Genomic DNA, 14395 nt, shown 5'->3' on the forward strand with positions numbered 1-14395 from the left:
ATTCAACAAGCTTGTACTTAGTGGTGATGCAGTAGACATTATATGTATATGGACTTCCAGAAAGCTGCTGACAAAGTCACTCCACAAAGGGCCTTCCTAGGTAAATTTAGCAATCACATAAAAGGAAGGGTCCTCTTATCAATTAGCAACCAGTTAAGTAACAGGAAGCAGGAGATAAGAGTAAATAGACAATCTCGCATAGGTGGAAAATATACAATAGGGTATTCCAAATCTCTGTACTGTAGTCGACCCCACTTAACTTTTTCATAAACAAAAAAATAAACTAGATTGACAGGGTGGGCTACCAGAGACCGCACTCCCATTATAATCCTCTATCTTGTCTTTTCTCATCTGTCGAGGTAAAGGGCAATAAAACCCACTGCCTGAACCAAGCAATTTTTATAAGACAAAGTTGCTAGAGACAGAGACACGACCTGCTGGCAGTGATTAGTTGGATTGATTAAGCAGAGGACATGGGCAGAAACATATAAGGAGCCTCTCAGTCAGTGGGAAATTATATATTTGTTATATCTATCTATCTATCATCTATCTATCCCACCTTTTCCCCAGGGTGGCTCACAAAAAACCCCAACCACAGGTAGCTAAACATATAAAAGACAATTTAGTTAGAATTTGAAATGATGTAAAAACAACTCTATAAAAATGCAGATAGTAAAAACAGCACAGCACTAAAAGGTAAAGGACCCCTGGATGGTTAAGTCCAATCAAAGGTGACTATGGGGTTGTGGCGCTCATCTCGCTTTCAGGCTGAGGGAGCCGGTGTTTGTCCACAGGCAGCTTTCTGGGTCATGTGGCCAGCATGACTAAACCGCTTCTGGCGCAACGGAACACCGTGACAGAAACCAGAGCGCACAGAAACGCCGTTTATCTTCCTGCCACAGTGGTACCTATTTATCTACTTGCACTGGCATGGTTTCAAACTGCTGGGTAGCAGAGGCAAGGACAGAGCAACAGGAGCTCACTCCGCCATGCAGATTCAAACCGCTGACCTTCTGATCAGCAAGCCCAAGAGACTCAGTGGTTTAGACCACAGCTCCACCCACGTCATTAAACAATGACACTGGATATCAGGATAAAGTCTAAACTATGGCTTGGGAGGTTTGGGGAGGGGCTCAGAAACTTGGGAGGTCCGTACAACACTTTGCTCAACACAGGAACCTCCATTGAAGACAGGCATCCTGTGTGCCTACGGGATCTGATAGGAGATTGCTTGCTCCTGTTTAACAAGCCTATTTGTAAATAAAATAAACACTGCAGGAACACCAGGGGTCTCCCATGCTCTCTCCAGAGGAAACCAGAAGAAGGGGAAGCCCATAGAATGTTGACTGATTGGCCAAGTGATGAAGGTACAACAACAGGCTCCCTACATGGACTCTTGCTGGAACCCTTGCTGCCAAATTTTGCATCGGTTGAAACCTCTGAGCACTTTTTAAAGAAGCTAAGCCAAGCACACTCTGATTCTGAGAAGTCCCATTTGAAGAATAATTGAAAGGCTGTTCTAAAATGCAACGCCTGGACAACCTGTTATCACACTTACTCGTTTTTTTCAAGCTTAAGTTGTATTTTTTTTTTAAGTATTAAATTCAATCTAAAAGTAGACTACTTATTTGCATACCTATCATGTGGGACAGTCCGTATTTGAAAAAGAAAAAAAATCCCACTGACTCTGCATATGCATTGCTAATTGGATGAGGACTGAAAGCTAAGAGCAGGCCAGAAGAAAAGTAGGACAGCTGAAAAAATGACACAGGCGAGCCAGCCCCAGCATTCCATATGCCACAAGGCCACGGCAGCTGAATGCAGAGGTCATGGGGAGCAAAGTGGTCCTGGTCCTGGGTTGTTCTGGGTCTTCTAAACTGAAAGTAAGACCTTAAACTTGACCCAGCAACACTTCATCAGCCAGTGCAGTTCTAACAGCACTGGTGACATATGCTGAGGATGGGCTGCTCCACAAAGTCATCTAGCTGCTGCCTTTTGCCCTAGCTGCAGCTTCCAGACCAGCCTTGAAGGTAGCCCAACACAAGCACCTTGAAATTATCCCGTCTTGAAGTTACCAGTGCACACAACCACTGTGACCAACTTGTCCCTGTCCAGGAAAGGCTGCACCAGCTAGAGGCAGTAAAAAGCACTCCTCATCTCTGCAGACGCCTGGGCCTCCAGCAACCATGATGAATCTAGTAGCACTCCCAGGCTATGAACCTTCTCCTTCATTGGGAGTGCGGCCTCATCACAAATAGGTTACTGAGCAAGCTACTGGACCTGGAAACCACCCATAAACAGAGCTTCTGGCTTAACAAGGATCCAGTTTCCGTTTATTCACTCTCATCCCACCCACCACTGAGTCCAGATACCGACCAAGGACTCGCACAGCCAAGGCTGATTCAGATGCCACAGAAAAACAGAGAAGTGAGTCTTCAATGTACAGGTGACATCATGCCCCAAATCCCCTAATGGTCACTCCCAATGGTTTCATGCATATTTTTAGAAACCTTGGGAATAACATGGAACCCTGCAATCGAAAAGCAATCAGCCAGTGCTACTCTCTGGAAATGCCCCCATGAGTAATAGTGGAACAGTGGTTGGGGGCAGCAGTGCTTCTGAGTACCAGTTGCTGGAAACCAAAGGAGAGGAGAGTGCTGATTTGGTTGGATCCTGCGTGATTCCTTTCTCACAGGCATCTGGGTGGTCGCTGTGAAAACAGGATGTTGGACTAGATGGGCCATTGGCCTGAACCAGCAGGCTCTTCTTACCTTCTTAGGTAACCACTATAACAAAGTGGGAATCGGAGGAGGAAGTGATCATCAGGGGAAGGAAAGAGGGACAGAGGCCAGTGTTGCCCGGCCGTGGCACCCCAGTTTTAAGACATTTACCTGTATTTAAGAGGCAGGGGTGACTCCCTGACTGTAAAAAGTATAAAAGGTGTGTGGCTGTGACATGCAGCTACCTTTCTTTGCCCGTAAGATTTGTCCTGCTAGCAGTCAGCAAAAGATCTCCATTGTTGAAGAGTTTTTGCTTTTAGCCTGGTCTCTGTCCATTTATTTCAGGTCGGTTTCCCACCTGGGAATGAGTGGCAGGGAGCCAATTTTTCCATGACACCTTTCGTGCTGATTTGGCCGACTTAGGATGCTGGAGATACGTAGACATCCTGCTTCAGAAATAGTAAGGGGCCTATGACCCCAGACCACTGGTCCTGCATTGACTGATAACATGCAGAACTCACCCATTTTTAAATGCTCTCGGTACTTGCTAGAGAGGTATGATGCTCTTCAGCGATTCCTTAAACACAGGAGGCATATCACCACAGGTCCCACCCCACAATATCTGTTCCTGCTTGGCACAAGGTTGCTTGAAGGACCCAGGTGTGGGATTCAATTTCTCCCCATGGGGCTTTCTGGGTTTCATGATCTTAATCACAGCAACGGTGAAGCTGTTATCTGTGTTAGGATAACAGAGATTAAAACTACAGCCTATGTTTCAACCTCTGTACACGCTGCAAGAAGCAAGGATTTTCTCAGGGAGGCCATAGCAGCTGTGCATTATTGTTCAAGTTCTTGCTTCTCTACTCAGTATATTGCTGAAATATGGGAGAATGGAAAGAAGATTTCATGTTATAAACACTGTGATGCACAGTTATCCTAGTTGGGAGACCATTCGGGGGAATCCAAGAAGACTTCTTTCCCATCTCCTTCTAAATATATTATTACGGTAATATGTGGCTTCTCTTCTTCTTCTTCTTCTTCTTCTTCTTCTTCTTCTTCTTCTTCTTTTCTCTCTCTCTCTCTCTGTCTGTGTGTGTGTGTATGTGAAGCTTTTCATGCCTGACATTTAATGCAAATTAGCTGATGAGGTAGTTTAGGCTGCATGACAGCAAATGATTTGCATAGAAACATAAACAACAGTTAATGAAAATTGTGTGGGCCAAGTCTTCCATGACAAGTGACAAATTAACAGACTTGGTGATTCACATTCTCTGTTTGTCTAAAGATTACCTTACCATAACGTCACTGGCATGTCAATCTTAAATAGTCGAGAGAGGCTTCTGTTTCTCCGGTCACTGAGCCCTGGGCTGCTTCATGCAAATCCCTCAAACGAAGAAAAATCAAGCAGTGCAACTGAGCAAAAAAGCTAAGCACTTCTTAATCCACATTGATTTCATTGGGAGAGAGTTACACTTCTGCTGTTTGATTTCTGAAGTTTTGCTCTGGCAGCTCTAACCACACCATATGCTTGACCTTCTTCCTCTCCAATTTTTAAAATTAGATTTTAGAAATGTGGGGGCCTGGCCAAAGAGAGACTCAGGTGCCGCTGAAGGATCTAACCAGATGAAGGACAGGACAAAGGCCAGAGACAAAAGTAATGGGGTGTGATTTGAGCTAACAACAGGGCCAATAAGGCAGGTTGCCAATAGGTCATCAAACGTGGAACTAATTATGAAGCAGTCAAGGGGAAAAGTCATTTTGACACATGCATGTGAAATAGAAATTTGATCCTTTTCCTGAGGGGTTCAGGAGCCTCCAAACATCATCATGAAGAAGAAGAAGAGTTTGGATTTGATATCCCGCTTTTCACTACCCGAAGGAGTCTCAAAGCGGCTAACATTCTCCTTTCCCTTCCTCCCCCACAACAAACACTCTGTGAGGTGAGTGGGGCTGAGAGACTTCAGAGAAGTGGGACTAGCCCAAGGTCACCCAGCAGCTGCATGTGGAGGAGCGGAGACACAAACCCGGTTCCCCAGATTACGAGTCTATCACTCTTAACCACTACACCACACTGGCTCTCACCACACTGACCAATGAAGATTGGTCTAATTGGAAAAGGAGGAAGACTGGGGCAGGAAACCAGAATGGTTTTGGCCAAGCCTCTGCAACCTCCTTGGCCACCAAGGAGTGGTCCCTCTGTTGGGCAAGGAATCATCCCGTGAGACAGCAGGTTTGTGGTTTTCACCAACACACAGGTGTCTCCTGACAGGAGCAACGTTGATACGGTTATATATTTAATGGGAAAGCAGTTACCAAATTCAGTGACATATTTCCAGCTGAATTAATCTCCAGTAAATTCAGCCACCTGCTCTCTTTCTCTTCTCTTCTGGGATTACGTATGTTGTGCAAACAACAGGCAAAGGCTGATCTGTCAGGGAGCTTTGAGTGTTTCCCCAGAGGAACCACAAGCAACAGCTCAGCAAGTTCATTCTGTGGAACAGTGATAACATCAGCACAAGGTGAGTGTTACTGGCAAAAGAGTTTGTTCCCAAAGCTTCATCTGAGACAACAAGCCACAGTGAAACCTCTGATAGCCAAAGGTCACTACTTTCCTCATTCATGCCCAACTGTTTCTCTACAAAAGGGTAACAGGCTGTCCTGGCTGTGTTTGACCCCTGTTTCTGAGACATTCACAAGATGACTTCCTGGGTGGCTGAGAGCTGCCATCAGAGCAGCCAAGGTATAAATACTGTATATTCCTTCCCTGCTGAAAAGATAAGGACTGAGGCCTATAATACAGTGAGATTGGAATGAGGAGCTATAGCAGGGGTCACCAAACTTACCTGGCCTCGGGCCGGTTCCTCCAGCGCCGATTGTGCGGCAGGCCAGAGGACGGGGGAGCACACGGCCACATGCTATTTCCAGCGCACTTTCGGGTCGGCGGAGCACCAGAAATAGCTTGTGCGCATGTGCAAGTGTCATTTTCGGCACACTTCTGTGTCAGTGGAGCACCAGAAATAGCACGGACCTCCACAGACCCGGAAGTGCGCCGGAAATGACGCTTGTGCATGCGCACAAGCTATTTCTGGCGCTCCGCCAACCCGGAAGTGGGCAGCTGCACCACGGCGGTAAGAGCGGGTGGCGGCAGCGGGCGACGGGGGTTGCCACGGGCCGGATAACTGAGTCCCTCAGGCCGCATCCAGCCCGCGGGCCTTAGTTTGGGGAAGCCTGAGCTATAGTCTCTCCTTATGACTAGGTAAAAAGGTAAAGGACCCCTGGAAGGTTAAGTCCAATCAAAGGCGACTATGGGGTTGCGGCACTCCTCTCGCTTGCAGGCCAGGTGAGCTGGCGTTTGTCCACAGACAGCTTTCCAGGTCATGTGGTCAGCATGACTAAACCACTTCTGACGCAATGGGACACTGACGGAAACCAGAGCGCATGGAAACGCTGTTTACCTTCTTGCTTCAGTGGTACCTAATTATCTACTAGCACTGGTGTGCTTTTGAACTGCTAGGTTGGCAAGAGCTGGGACAGAGCAAAGGGAGCTCACCCCGTCGCAGGGATTCGAACCGCCGGCCTTCTGATCGGCAAGCCCAAGAGGCTCAGTGGTTTAGACCACAGTGCAATCCGCATCCTCATAACTATATCACTTCAGATGGGGAATAGCAACTTTGAATGCTCTCCTGCATTAAACACTTCATCCACCCACACCTGTAAGCAGCCAGTGTGGCACAGCAGTTAGAGCACTGGACTAGGACCTGAGAGACTAGGGTTAAAATCCCCACTCAGCCACAAAGCTCTTTGAGTTTGGTCAGTCAACCAGCTACAAATTTACCAAACAGTAATATCATCTAGACCACATTTTACCAGATTCTCCACAATAATATCATGGGGAACTTTGTTGAAAGCCATTCTGAAATCAAGATACATTACATCCACAGCAACCCCCTGATTCACTAAGCTTGGAACCTTATCAGAAAAAGAAATGACTTGGTTTTGAAAAACCCATGCTGGCTCTTAGTGATTGCAGCATCCTTTTCTAAGTGCTCACAGACGGACTGTTTAATAATCTGTTCTACAATGTTTCCTGGTATCATTGTCAAACGGACCAGTCAGGAGTGGCCTGAGTCCTCTTTTTCTCCTTTTCGAAGGGGACAGCATTTGCCTGCCTCCAATCTGCAGGGAGCTCAGCTGTTTGCCAAGAATTCTCAAAGATTATAGTCAGAGGCTCTGAGATTACATCTGCAAGCTCCTTTAGTACCCTTGGAGGCCGTGGAGATTTGAATTTGAATTCTTTCATCATTTTTCTATTATCACTAGGCTGCACACTGTTTTCCTTTTGGGTGAAGACAGAGGCAAAGTAGGTGCTGAGCAGTTCCACCTTTTCGCTGTCACCCAATAGCATTTCCCCACACTTTCCACACAGCAGACTTAGTATTTACTTATTCTTCCTGTTGCTTTGAACATAGCAAAAAAAAAAAAAAAAAAAAGCACAACCCACCATTTTTATTACCTTTAATCTCTTTAGCCTCCCTCACCTTCTCCCTGCAAGTGTTGGCTTCCTTCGTGATTTGTTACTTCTTGCATTTCTATACATGCTCCTTTTAAATCTCAGTTTTTCCTTTCCCCAAACTTAAAATCAGTTTGCTACATTTCCACTTTCGGGTTGTGTTTTTTTAAGTCCTCACAAAAACTGTCTGGTGTTTGAGTTCACATTTCTCTTTATGTACACATTTTTAAAAATATGCTTTTGTGTAATATACAGACTTTTGAAAGCATTTCTTCCTAATATAGTGCAATTTTGTATGTCGTTTTCACTCATACGAGTTTTTATGTACACTTCTCCCTCATATACACGTTTTTGCATGCATTTTGGGGGGTTAGACTACATCACAAATTCAGAGATGTTTGAATTCCGAAGGATGTTTGTGTTCAGTACACATATTGTTTCAGGAAGTGTGAAAAGGAATTTGTCCCCCATCCCTTGTTTTCTTATATTTTAAATATATTTAAACAGCTGCCACAGGACTGTCCATGCAGAACTGTGATTGCAGTGCACAGGGAGGTTTTTTTCCCACACCCTCCCCCTGCTGTGGTCCTGTGGACCCCTTCTTCTGACAGGAAAGGAGTTTTTCTAGGCATCTCACTTGCCACTGTAAGAACAGGATGCTGGACTAGATGGGCCAGTGGCCAGATCCAGCAGGCACTTCTTAAATTCTTATGAGGGATTCCTTCATTGTGGAGCCAATGGGAACTTCAGAGAGGGGATTTTTGTCTGGAATATGACGATGAGGAAAAGGTTAGCCCCTTCCTCATGTACAACAATCTCTGTTTCTTCTTGGGGTGGGAGGATGCCCACAGCAGCTTTCTATTTAAAGAACAAAAACCATGCCTGTGAATTACCTGCATGTAATCTGCACCACCTTTGGTTCGCCCCTGAGTTTCATGGTCAGAACCTGTACCTTGGTCACAGTGGTACGAAGCTTCCCGCCATTAGTCTCCAAGCCCAGCAGCTTTTCACAGCTTCTGCCTCCAGGCGACTCTTTCCCACATTGACTCATCTGCCGCTGAGCTCCTCCAGCCAGCACGTTGCGAACAATGCTGGAACATATTATAGAAAACACAGTTCATTCAGGGCACCAGGCGCATGGGGAATTCCACAGTGGCTTCACATTAACTGAGTGAGCGAGTAGCAAAGAGCACACCCAACATACCCGTGAGGATATCGCAGGAGACTCTTCCATGGCAGTGAGCAAACTACCATCTAAGGAAGCTCATTTGCTGTTCCTTTGCCTTGTTGACAACCTCCTGAGAAGCTTCCAAGGAACTCCAGAACAGTGTTGGCTTGTGAGGGGCCTGTGTGGCAGAGATAGTGGGGTCCTCCTCTCAGCAGCAGCTGTAGAGCTGTTTTTCGTTGGGATGAGAGTGGAGCAAGGTGATGGACGCAATGTTTGGGAAGGTCCCAGGTGATGCCTCGGCCCCCCCACAGGTTTGTGCACACCTACAGGACTTTTGTCACCCCCGTGCCCAGGTGCCAATGAAGGATACAACATTACTGAGGGACAGTATTAAAGTCTCTGCCGGATGTCCCCAAGTTTATTGCCTTAAGATTCCTGCAGAGCCCAGCTCTGTTCTCTGCATGCCTTTTTCAGTCTCATGCTAGAACTGCAGACTTTTCCACACCGACACCTGGTTTGCAACATTCTTTAGTGCTAGGGAGAGGGATCCCATTCATATACTGTGCTTGTTGGCCATTAATCTCTCCTGATCATCTCCGGGTAACATGCCTGCCCCCATCCTGCTGCCATTGGAGTTTGATGCCTCCTCCTGTAAAGTTAGCCAAGAAAGAAACACACCAAGAAGAAACACAGCTTCAGCAGTCATGTCCATTACAGAACTAACAGCAGGAAACTCGTCATCTGAAGCTGCATTAAGCTACGCCTGGTCATTTGTCCATTGTTGTCTGTTCCGACTGACAGGCAGTAACTCTCTAGGGTCTCAGAAATAGGCCTTTATCAGCCTGAATACCTGAGATACTTTGGAGACACCAAGCACTTAACCTGAGACGTTTATCATGCCAAGCATATCCTCTTGTTATGGTCTGTCTCCGCAATGCAGCCCTGCAAAATAAGCAAATAGAGCAAAACTGATCTTTACCTGTGTGTTCTGGGGTACTGTGTGTGTTCCTGTCACCAGTATCAAGCCAAAGTAAAAGGCCTTTTGTCTATAAGCAAATCAAAGGAAAATAACAGGCTAGCAAACACCTCCCTAGCTGCTCTGTGGAAATGCCACACAATATTTCAAAGCGGCCAGTAGATGGCAGAAGAGAACTACTGATCCATGCAGTCTGCGGAACAGTTTACAATCACTTCAAACCTGTGCATTCCAGCTTTTTCAGATAATGCAGTTTTCCCAGCATGTTTTCTCAGCCAGGTCACAGAATTGTAGAGCTGGAAGGGGCCACCGGGGTCATATAGCCCAATCCACTGCATTGTAGGAATCTTTCACCCAACATGGGACTCGAACCCATGATTAAGAGTCTCATGCTCTACCAGCTGAGCCAGGGGTCAGCAAACCTTTTCAGCAGGGTGCCGGTCCACTGTCCCTCAGACCTTGTGGAGAGCCGGACTATATTTTGAAGGAGGGGGGGGGAATGAACGAACTATGTCCCACAAATAACCCAGAGATGCATTTTAAATAAATGGGCACATTCTACTCAAGTAAAAACATGCTGATTCCTGGACCGTCCGTGGGCCGGATTTAGAAGGTGATTGGGCAGGATCTGGCCCCCAGGCCTTAGTTTGCCTACCCATGAGCTGAGCTATCCCTCAGTCTAAATGATCAGGGCCATGTTGCCCCAGTATGCTGCCCCAGTGTCTCTTAAAGTGGAAGAAGCAGTTGTCAGACTAGGACTTGGGAGACCAGGGTTCGAATCCCCGCATGGCCATGAAGCTCAATGGGTGACCTTGGGCCAGCCACTGCCTCTTAGGCTAGCCTACATCACAGGGTTGTTGTGGGGATTGAATGAGGAGGGGGAGAACCATGTACACAGCCCTGAGCTCCTTTGGAGGAAAAGGTGGGATAGACATGCAGTAAATATTAAATCAATTAGATTGTCGCATCTGTTTTTCTGTGGGGATGGTTGGCGCTCAAGTCAGCATCACAAACCCTTTTCCTGAAAGCAAGGTTAGATCTTGGCATGGACACTGTTCTGTGCCTACTGGTAGTGAAAGTCAATATTCAAAAGCAGGTGATATGCTGACCTCATATGTCTGCAAAATTTTGTGTTTACAGGGCTTGGACTATATTCCTTTATCTTTCTCCTGATCATCTGACTTTTTTCTAAAAGAGTTGCTGCTGGCCTATAAACAGATTCTCTCATTTGTTTCCAGTGGTTCACACAGTGCTTAAAATGCTTCACTTCAGTTTCCTCAACATTGTTGGGCTCTTTTAATCTTTCGGCAGAGTTTCCTCTAGTTACTGCTACCCTCATAGGCTGCTGATTCTCTACAATGGTTCACTTGCTGCCTTCACCTTTGTGCTTGTCTCTCTTTTTTAAAAAAGCAAGTACATTAAGACACTGTCCTGAGACCTCCAGGTAAAGGGCGGTATATAAATTCAATTAAATAATAATAATAATAATAATAATAATGTTAAAATGGATATAACTCTCCTGTATGAGTGTCAAGTTCTTTATATCAGCTATATTCCATCATAACCATATCACATTTGCAACATTGCTGATTTTCCACCTTGGCACAATTTCCATTCTATCCAAGATCAAAATATTTATCTGCCTGCAGATTACATAGATCAGAGATGAGGAGCCTGTGGCACTTCAGATCTTGTTGGACTGAAAGTACCATCCTCTCTGTTTGCATGATGGGACTTGGGAGTTCAACAACATCCTGACAACCACAGATTCCCTGCCACTGATGTAAATTATCCTCCTAAATCAAAGCCTGGAAAATTGTTTTCTCGTTCCTTTGGTCTAAAGCAGGGGTGGCCAACTCCCAAGAGACTGTGATCTACTCACAGAGTTAAAAACAGGCAGTGATCTACCCAATTTTTGGGGGTTCAGGTTGTTTTTAGGGAGGAAAGCCTGTTTTTAGGGGTTCAGGTCAAAGTTGTTGAGCTTCTTTGAGGGGAGCCAGTGATCTACCAGTGATGTACCACAGACGTCCAGTGATCTACTAGTAGATCACGATCTACGTGTTGGACATGCCTGGTCTAAAGCAAGAAGAATTTGTCCTGTTACAGGTATGCTAAGTTGAGCAGGAGAAGCAATCCTCCACTAGTTCGTTACTGGAGTAAAGGTCCATTGGATGGTATTCAACTAAGTTTTAATCCGAGTAAGTACACTGAAATTGATGGCGGTAATTTAGACATGTTCATTAATGTCTACTCTGAGTAAAACTTAGTTGAATACCACTCGTCGTTTTGCCACAGGATTTACCAGAATGGCATCTTACTTTTACTTCTTTTATAGTAGGGCGAAATTAGAAGGGAGGGAATGCCTTGAGTCTGGTGCTTCAAAGAGTACCGGTACTTGAGCTCTGTCGCTGTTCTCTCCTGATGATCACTCAATTTATGCAACCATTGCCCTCGTGTGAACCAGGAAGCAAATCTGGCGTAGCAAATTGACGGTCATTTTGTGTCTTTCTGGATGTACACCACTAGAGGGCAGTAGGAACATTTGAAACCGCAGCTATCACTGGCTATGCTTGAGAATTTAAGTGTGCCAGGCTTACTTTCTGGTAACCAAGCAATTCAATAGGGAAGGATAAGGATTTCCTGGAATATGTGCCCTGCCAGTCAAGTTAGGCAATTCAGCATCTCTTAAATGTTTACTTGCTACATTTTATATTCTGGGAGTCATAATCTGACATTTATACGGAAATTATTAGAGTCATGTACTTAGACTGAGATACAAAAAAGGTAAGATGATATCTGTTGTTTTCTGGAACCAATGTGGCAAAAACTGCTATTACTTATGGTTCAGAAATAAGGCTTCCAGCAGTTTTACTGGTTCTGATCCTGCACTTTTAAGAGCATCATGATATGCCAAAATTGAGCATGTGATACGTTTTTAGGCCTGGATGTGAAGAGATGGGGAAAAGATTCTCCACAATAACATCTGCATTCTGGGTTGGTATTAAAGGCACAAGGGCATGCCAGGGAAGAAGAATGTTAGCAACCTCTGGCATTACGAGTCTCTCTGCTATGAATGGTGGTTGGTTGGCTTATAATATTTGCATTGTTTGATTAGCTGGTCTAGTGCTCATTATTAGTGTCTTAGATTTTATAACTGGTTTGATGCATTTTTAAATGCATTTTTAATTTGTATTGTGCACCATCTAAATAATTATACTGATGAATACATATACTGTATAACAGTACACGCTGCTAACAAAAAGCCCCCCAAACTGGTTAAGCATGGGACTAGCACATGGCTCAACGGTAGAGCACATGATTTGTGTATAGATGGCCTCAGATTCAATCCTGGCACCTCCAGTTAAATGGTCAGGCAATAAGTAATGGGAAATTCCTCTGCCTGAGATTCTTGAGAGCGATGGCCAATCACAGAATGAACATAGGAAACTGCCTTGTACTGAGGTAGGCTATTGATCATAGAATTGTAGAGTTGGACCAGGGACCCCAAGGGTCATCTAGTCCAACCCCCTGCAATGCAGGAATCTCAGCTAAAGCATCCGTGGCAGATGGCCACCCAACCTCTGCTTAAAAACCTCCAAGGAAGGAGAGTCCAAGAGAGACTGTTCCACTGTCGAACGGCTCTTACTGTCAGGAAGTTCTTCCTGGTGTTTAGTCAGAATCAGTTCGAAAAGAGTCAGCAGGGCGGGGGGAAGGTGGGGGGCTGTTCAGTTCCATACTAAGAGACACGAAAGCTAAGACAAAGTATTATATCACGCACCTTTTAAAGTTTTTTCACACATGACACTAAAAGCCCTTTTGAGCTTCCTTGTAATTATTCATGTGGCTATATGAAAGCAGAATAGCAGGCCCGGCAAAGCCCCTCTGTGCCTTTGATTGCAATGGCACATGCTCAGTCTTTCGGACCCAGTTATACAAAGCACTACACACCTGATGGGTTTTTGCCTACCACACAGCACTTAAAGGCATGAGGACTCTGCTTTGTATTTGGGGGGTGGGGTGGGGTGGGAGTGACTTCACAACTGCAAAAACAAGAGCTCTTGTGGACCAGGGCATGTGACTCCAGGGAAGGCCAGATCTATTTGCTTATTGGATGCCTGCAGAATAAGAGAGAGTAGCTTTCTGAAGTTGGTGGTTTTGGCCAGGGACCGAACATAGCGGGGGCGAAGTGTTGCCGCCAGCATCCCTTGATGCCCAGACATGCCGTACCATCTGTAATACTACCAGTGCCTGAACTCGCAGCTATAGTCAGTCACACTAACTAACCAAAAGTAGGGATGCCAGCTTTTTTTCCTGGAAAGGCTCTTTTACAACAAGCAGAAATGCAACAGCCTTTACCCCCACCTTCTGGATTCAGGGAGCATTGCTAGGTGTGGACCATGGGGCATAGTCCCCCAGTCTTCTTCTAGCTGGGTAATTCATTAAGGGAGATTTGAATTGGGTGGGTGATCTGGGTATCGGAGAAAATAAATCAAGGAGACAGGCTATCTGAAATATTGTGAATGGGGGCAACTGAAAGGGAATTGCATCAAATGTTTCAGCTGAGGCTGATGCGAGTTGTAGTCCAAAACATTTGGCAGACAGCAGGTAGGCGGAGGAGACCATCTTGCATTTGTTCTCCTCTGTGCTAGTCGTTGGGAGAACACAACCGCCCAGAGACGGTGTTAGTTCTTTCTGATTTAATTCCAGTGGCAAAGGTTCATCCTGAGAGCTTGTCTTTGTTCTCTGTGCTTCAGAGCTGCCAGAAAAGGAGTGTTGGGAGCCAAGTTGGTGCTGAGGGCAGCAAGGAGCACCTAACTTAGTGGTCTGCCCACTCCTAACACCTGGCGCTGTAGCAACTGGCCCAGGCAGGAGAGCAAAAGTGGCAGCACTGGCAGGGGCCCAGTGCAGCTGTTCTTTGCCCTGTGATGTGTCTAGCTCTGCTCAGGAACATGCCAGGCCCTGCCCTCTCAGCAGGCGCTGCTAATTGGGAAGGACAGACGCCTCACTCACTTTAGCGGGAA

Source organism: Lacerta agilis, chromosome 1, assembly GCF_009819535.1.
Source record: "Lacerta agilis isolate rLacAgi1 chromosome 1, rLacAgi1.pri, whole genome shotgun sequence".
Lineage (NCBI taxonomy): Eukaryota > Metazoa > Chordata > Lepidosauria > Squamata > Lacertidae > Lacerta > Lacerta agilis.